Source organism: Micromys minutus (genome assembly GCF_963924665.1).
Source record: "Micromys minutus genome assembly, chromosome: 3".
NCBI lineage: Eukaryota > Metazoa > Chordata > Mammalia > Rodentia > Muridae > Micromys > Micromys minutus.
The window spans coordinates 62966820-62973329 of NC_137972.1; the positions used below are offsets into that span (position 1 = coordinate 62966820).

At 37.9% G+C, this 6510-nt stretch overlaps 1 pseudogene across 1 annotated transcript; it reads right to left on the minus strand.

Moving 5' to 3' along the window:
- Window positions 1-3642: 3642 nt before the first annotated feature.
- On the minus strand, window positions 3643-4648 carry LOC308418803 (glyceraldehyde-3-phosphate dehydrogenase-like; annotated as a pseudogene). Its single transcript has one exon. The product of its transcript is annotated as a glyceraldehyde-3-phosphate dehydrogenase-like (transcript).
- Between the last annotated feature and the right edge of the window lie 1862 nt (window positions 4649-6510).

The following is a 6510-nucleotide window of genomic DNA, read 5'->3' on the forward strand; positions in this document are numbered from 1 at the left end:
GTGTGCAATGATTTATGGATATGTTCCCTGTGAAATCCCATTTAAATCCCTCTGCTATTAAAATAGAAAATCAATTTTATTTCATATGCTTACTTCATTTATATACATTAATTTGGGACTTTGATCCAGTAGCCCCCACACAGGTCTTTGAGGAGAGGCAGCTTCTGCCACTTAAACCATAGTTTCTGGCCAACTTAGAGCAAACCAGGCTTGGAAGTATGAGAACAAAGCCCTGGTGCTGAGACTAAATCCCATTTGGGCAGTTAAATTCCAATTGGGCTTGTAAAAGCAATGCTTAGCAGGGTATTAAGATTAAAGCCCAATGGAATAGGGGGATGTGAGAATCCAACCTGAGTCTCAGGGACAGCTTGATCCTGGATGTAGCTGCCAAGCTGCACTGAGCTAGTACAAACCCTGGTGCAGGACACTAGAATTTGTGAAAGAAAAAAATTGTAACAGCTCATTCAGAACAAAGGAGCTCAGACAGAGGAATGATTTCTGCACAGTTCTTTTCTTTCCCTGCTCAGCCTGTTTAAATACAGTTTTTGGAATGGTTCCTGGTCTCACAATCAGCTTCCTGTTTATTTGGCCTCAGAGCTTAGGGAGACAACTTCTACATGTTTTTTGAGGGTCCTGTTTCTGCCAAGGGCTTAAGTGCAGGGGAGGGCACTGTGGCTTGGCAGATCTGGCTGGAATCTACATCATGTCCTCCTTCGGAGGCGGGACTCTGAGCTTGTCCAATGCTTAGTGGACAGTGTCACAGTGGCAGCAAGAAGGCAGCGTGAATCTCTGAATACCTGAGAGTTCAGAAAACAACTTCCGTTTCATATTTACACTCGGCACTCCAACCAGTCGCTGACAGGCATCACAGCTCCAAACACAGCCTATCTGTCCCACACTGGAGAATGGTTTTAAATTCTGTTTTAAAAAAGCAAGTTTTTAGTACCAGCAGAAGTAAGTTGAATACACATTTACTTATGTTTTTAAAGTAAGTTGTCTTTAGCAGGCTATCCTTGGCATAATATAACTCAATCAATTTAATACAGTCAGGATGAAAACTCTGCATATAAAATTCTTAAAAAGAATAAATTCCAATAATTTATAGATAACAAGTTCATCTACAAAACTATTATATGTATCAAAATATACTTAATTTTTCTGATTAATTCAATAGAATCTTAATACTTGGTGTAAGTCACAACTTCAAGATGTTATTTAGAGGTCAGAAACATACTCCTCCAAAGCACAGATAATTTATTCTCAGTCCTAATACCAAACAATTTAAAATTCATAAGAAATTCATAATAGTCAATTCTGAAAAACCATCCTGAAATTACAGTTGCATTCAGAGCTTGATGTATAATATCTTTATTTGAAATAATTGTAACTAAAATATTAACTATTGTTGTATGTTTCAAATTATACCTCACTGAGTAAAATTTTACTCCTCAAAAACCCCAAATTAAGCCTCATCTAGTTGTCAATGTCTTTTAAATCTTAGTACAGAGGGGATTCAAATCATGTGGATCCCTGTGATATTAAAGGTAGTTGAAACTACATATATAGTGCTACATCCTAGGCAGTATAGTAGTCCTTTTCCTTAAAAAGGCCTAATTACATTATATGATAACACACATAATGTGTGTGTGTGTGTCTGTGTGTGTGTGTGTGTGTGTGTGTGTGTGTGTACTTCTTCGTGTTTACATGGATGGACTATGAGAACACAGACAGTTATGTATTAGAACGAGGTCAAGATTACATGTCATTCTCATTCAATTTCACCAATATATTTTGAGACTGGAATTAATCTCAGATAAATAAAATTAGATCAATAAACTTAATAGACAAGCTAGCACATGATGGAATTGCAGATTAACATTCTCCTCTTAATATTTTACAATTTTCATAACTATAAAGAGAAAAAAAGCCCGAACTTAAGTTTATGTGCTCACATGCATACATATTATTAAATAAGTCATATCCACAGGTCTTAATACTTATATAAATTAAAATAAAATAAATGACTAAACATTGGTCTTATACAATGAGAAATTGCATAAGGGGAATTTTATATTATATATGTATATAAGACTATATTTATTCATATATGTATATATGAAGAAAATTTCACCCTAGTTATATGAAATATAAATCTATTGTAAATATAAGAAAAAAGTGGCATACATACATTAATAAATTTGGAGTTCACAATTCTACAAAGAATATTATATATACATATATATATTTGTATATATTTACATATACATATTTTCATATTCGATTGCAATATTTCTGTAACAATAAGAACACTGTCAAAAAATCAAAACAGCAGCCAACAGATTGGGAAAAGATTATTACCTACCACACATCTGATATATGCCTAATATCCAGTGTATACAAAGAACTCAAAGTTAGACACCAGAAAATCAAACAATCCTATTAAATATAGGGTATGGAGTTAACAAAAATTTCTCAATTCAGGAATTTCAAATGACTGAGAAGCATCTAAGAAAATGCTTGACACACTTAGTCATCAGGGAAATGAAATTCAAAGCAACCCTGAGATTCCACCATACACCAGTCGGAATGGCTAAGATCAAATACTCAGATGACAGCAGATGCTGGTGAAGATGTGGAGAAAGAGGAACAATCCTCCACTGTTGGTGGGGTTCTAAACTGGTACAACCACTCTGGAAAATAGTCTGTTGGATCCTCAGAAAAGTGTACATTGTACTACCTGAAGACCCAGTTATTCCACTTCTGGGCATATACCCCAGGGAAGCCCCAACATACAACAAAGACACATGCATCTCAATTTTCATAACAGCCTTAATAATGGCAGCCAGAAGCTGGAAAGAACGCAGATGTCCTTCAGTAGATGAATGAATACAAAAATTGTAATATATTTACACAATGGAGAACTACCAAGCTCTCAGAAACAATGACTTTATGAAATCCTAAGAAATTGGATACATCTAGAGAATATTGTCCTTAGTGAGATAACCTAGTCACAAAAGAACAGACATAATACACAGTCACTGATAATTAGATACTAACCCCAGAAAACTCGGGAAATTACAGAAAAAACTCACAAGCTATATGAAGCTCAAGAAAAACAAAGGCAAATAATGAAAACCTCAGTCCTTCTTTGGAAAAAAAAAAACTGTATACCACCTTCTCAGGATGTGGAACATCTAGATGTTAAACCATTAATAATCCATGAGCTAACATAATAGCCCTGTGGGAATTTTTGGTATTCACAGAGCATCATGCATAATTTATACTCACCAAGAAGTCTCTTTCCATGTTACTTTCTTTACTACATGTACTTTGTGCTTATGGTAACTATTGTGATTTAAGTGCATGCTATCAATTCTCTAAAAAAATCAAGTACTGAATAAAATATTCATGAATAGTTATGACAAAATGCCTTTATTTTTTTGGGTGTAGCAGAACTTTATTGATGGTATTCAAGAGAGTAGGGAGGGATTCCTAGGCCCCTATTATTATGGGGGTCTGGGATGGAAATCGTGAGGGAGATGCTCAGTGTTGGGGGCCGAGTTGTGATGGGACACCTCAGCAACTGAGGGCCTCTCTCTTGCTCTCAGTGTCCTTACTGGGGGGTGGGTGGTCCAGGGTTTCTTACTCCTTAGAGGCCATGTTGGCCATGAGGTCCTCCACCCTGTTGCTGTAGCCGTATTCATTGTCATACCAGGAAATGAGCTTCACAAAGTTGTCATCGAGAGCAATGCCAGATCAGCATCAAAAGTGAAAGAATGGGAGTTGCTGTTGAAGTCACAGGAGACAACCTGGTCCTCGTTGTAGCCCAGAATGCCCTTTAGTGGGCCCTCAGCTGCCTGCTTCACCACCTTCTTGATGTCATCATACTTGGCAGGCTTCTCTAGGCGGCATGTCAGATCCACAACAGATACATTAGGGGTAGAAACACGGAAAGCCATGCCAGTGAGTTTCCATTCAGCTTTGGGATGACCTTGCCCACAGCTTTGGCAGCACCAGTGGATGCAGGGATAATATTCTGGGCTGCCCCACGGACATCACACCACAGCTTTCTAGAGGGGCTATCCACAGTCTTCTGAGTGGCAGTGATGGCATGAAATGTGGTCATGAGCCCTTCCACGATGCCAAAGTTGTCATGGATGACCTTAACCAGGGAGGGTAAGCAGTTGGTGGTCCAGGATGCATTGCTGACAATCTTGAGGGCGTTGTCATATTTCTCATGGTTCACACCCATCGCAAACATGGGGGCATCGGCCAAAGGGGCAGAAATGATAACCCTTTTGGCCCCACCCTTCAAGTGGGCCCCGGCCTTCTCCATGGTGGTGAAGACACCAGTAGATTCCAAAACATACTCAGCACCAGCATCAGCCCATTTGATGTTAGCGGGATCCCGCTCCTGGAAGATGGTGATGGGCTTCCCATTGATGACAAGCTTCCCATTCTCAGCCTTGACTGTGCCATTGAATTTGCCATGGGTAGAGTCATACTGGAACATGTAGACCATGTAGTTGAGGTCAATGAAGGGGTCGTTGATGGCGACAATCTCCACCTTTCTAGATCCTGAGCAAAAGGCAGCCCCGGTAACCAGGCGCCCAATGCGGCCAAATCCGTTCACACCGACCTTCACCATCTTGTCTTAGGGATGGGGCTGGTACTGCACGAGAGCTGCGGCAGTCTGTAGAACAGGGAGGAGCAGAGAGCTGACAAAATGCCTTTAAAATTTGTATATGTATCCCCTTTTTAAAATAACTTTGTAAGAAAAAAAAGAAAAACATTGAAAGCCAGATTTATAGATTATGGGTTATTAATTATTAATATTTTCTAATAATAGTTATTATTAGGTAAAATAAGAATTGACAATATATATAGCAACAAATGCAAAGAAGAAAAATATATTTAAGTTAAAAAATCAAATAACCTTGAAATATAAAGTATAAACTGTACTATATGTTTACTACTGTGCCTACTAAAATGCTCAAATTTGTTTGACAGTGTAGTCTTACAGACATAGCGCATTAGGAGGACACTTAACACTGGAGTACTTCACTTTCATACATCCCAGTGGGGATGTGGTTCACTGAGCACCTGTGTGTCTCCACATGTTCTATGCTGCGTCAGTTTCCTTCATACATTTCCAATACATTATAATACAGGGATTGATAACAATGAATGCAATAAGTACTACAAGTATGGTAGTCAGAGATTAATAAAATCAATTTTACCAATTATAAAAAATGATGTTCCCTATGTTACAAAGCACAGACATCTGAAACAATAAAATAACTGATTTTAAAATCACCCAAATGAGTCTACTAAGGCAAATCAGGTAGTTTCTACTTTGACAAGATTTGTGATATATTTGACCTAAATATTTTGGAAACCAGTCATCAAAACAGTCGAAATACTTTGATAATGTGTTTTGATTATGAGTTTATTTTAGTAGTATACAGAGAACATTTTTCCAAAAAGACACCCATATGTAAAAAATATCATTCTAATTTAGGCACCTCTTCAACATCTATGCTTTTAGTGAGTTGTGTAACTGTTGCCTTTAGCAATGACATTTTACTGAAGCTTCCACTTTTCAAAATATGAGAACAAATAGAGATATGCACAGCCAAACATTGAGCAGAGAATGAAGAGAGAGAGAGAGAGAGAGAGAGAGAGAGAGAGAGAGAGAGAGAGAGAGAGCGAGAGGGGTGGGAGAGAGAAGGAGAGTAGATGAAAAGAGAAGACAAGAGAAGGATGAACTTAGAAACTACTCCTAAATGTGCTGTCTTGATGTCTACATGACATGCTTCCACTCAGAGCTCTGGGACTTTTATAGAACAGAGGCAGAAAGAAAGCAAATGCCTAGAATAATGGAAGACATCAAGGTAACTAGGCTTACTAAAATAAATAAAAAATGTTCACCTGAACTCTGAGGTATAGTAGCAATAAGCACAGAGAAAATGAGTAGCCTGCCCTAGTTTAACTACACACACACACACACACACACACACACATATATATATATATATATGCTTATTTATTTTTATATCTCAAATGCAACCCCCAAGGCCCTCCTCTTCTCACTTTCCATTTGTCTCTGAGAGAAAACCCTGTCCCTATCAGTCTACTATGGTGCATCAAAGTCTTCAATATTAGGCACATCCTATCACACTGAGAACAAATGTTGGAACATTATGCTACATATGACAGGGGCCAGCTCATGCATGCTCATAGATTAGTGCCTCAATCTCTCCTCAAGGTTAGCTCAGTAAAACAGTAGTTCAGATTAGTAAATAATTGTTAATATTTCTTTGAGAGTGCCCTGTTTGGAGGTCCTTTAATTCTTCACTTAATTCTTCCACAGACCTCTTTTTAATGTATATCTGGGGTTTCTGAATCTTTGTCAGTTACCTTTGTCAGGGTCAGGACTCCCTTCATCCTTGTATTTTAAGCTCCTCCTTATACTAACAACATAACATCATTCATATTGTAAGGTATTTT